Genomic DNA, 1,150 nt, shown 5'->3' with positions numbered 1-1,150 from the left:
AACAAAATGTGAACAAATAAGTAGACGAAACTCTTAGAGATTACAACTTTCTCAGTAGGTATCACTTAAATCAAAGAATCATCTTAAAAGACGACAATGAATTCGTCACTGAATTCCCATGTTTATTGGGACACCCTGTAGCTTGCAGTTATTGATTATGCATATGATCTGATAATGATTAAAAGCTTGTTCATAATCTTCTTTAAATGCCATTATAACATGTTGAAAAGTTTTATTCATAATCAATTACACACAATTACCGACTAAGAATGAGACGTCAGAACAGGCGTTCCTCAAGGAGCGGTAATCTCACCGATCCTCTTTAATTTCTATCTCAAAGATCTGCCTTCCCCCCCTCCAGGTATTAAAGTAGTTCAATATGCTGATGACATATCCATCTACTCATCAGGGAAATCCATCACCTCCATGTCAATTAGCATCAGCAACTATGTCAATAAAGTAACAGACTTTCTGGAAGAAAGAGAACTATTAGTCTCTCCAGAATAATCAACCGTCACTCTCTTCACTCCAGACTCCCATGAAGCCAGAATCCATCCCCAGATCAAAATCAAAAACCTACTCGTTCCTCTAGAAAAACAACCCAGACTCCTTGGAGTAACTTTTGACACCATGCACACCTTCAACCGACACGCCAAACTAACAGCCTCAAAAGCAAGTAAGAAAATAAACATATTAAAATCACTGGCAGGATCCACATGGGGCCAAAGCAAGGAAACATTAATCCTTACCTACAAATCTATTTGTAGGAGCGTCCTGGAATATGCTGCTCCAGTATGGGCTCCAGCTATAAGCAAATCAAGGTGGTCTGATCTTCAGATCAGTCCAAAACTCAGCCTTGAGAATTGCCACTGGTTCCCACTCATGACGAATATAAACCACCTACACATGAAACCAAGGTGCTCCCTCTAGAAATACACAGCAAAATGATAACTAAACAATACCTCGCATCAACCCACCTACCTGATCACCCTGGTAATAAACACCTATACAGAACTCAACCCCCTCGTCAAATGAAACTACAAAAATCCATGAACATCTACACAGAAGAGGTTACACACAGATTCAGAGAACAAGAGCCAACCAAACAAGATTATAAAAGAGTCCTCAAAGACATACACACAGAAACAGT

Source organism: Eurytemora carolleeae, unplaced genomic scaffold (assembly GCF_000591075.1).
Source record: "Eurytemora carolleeae unplaced genomic scaffold, Eaff_2.0 scaffold2923, whole genome shotgun sequence".
Taxonomy (NCBI): domain Eukaryota; kingdom Metazoa; phylum Arthropoda; class Copepoda; order Calanoida; family Temoridae; genus Eurytemora; species Eurytemora carolleeae.
Note: the sequence above shows the minus strand (reverse complement) of the source record.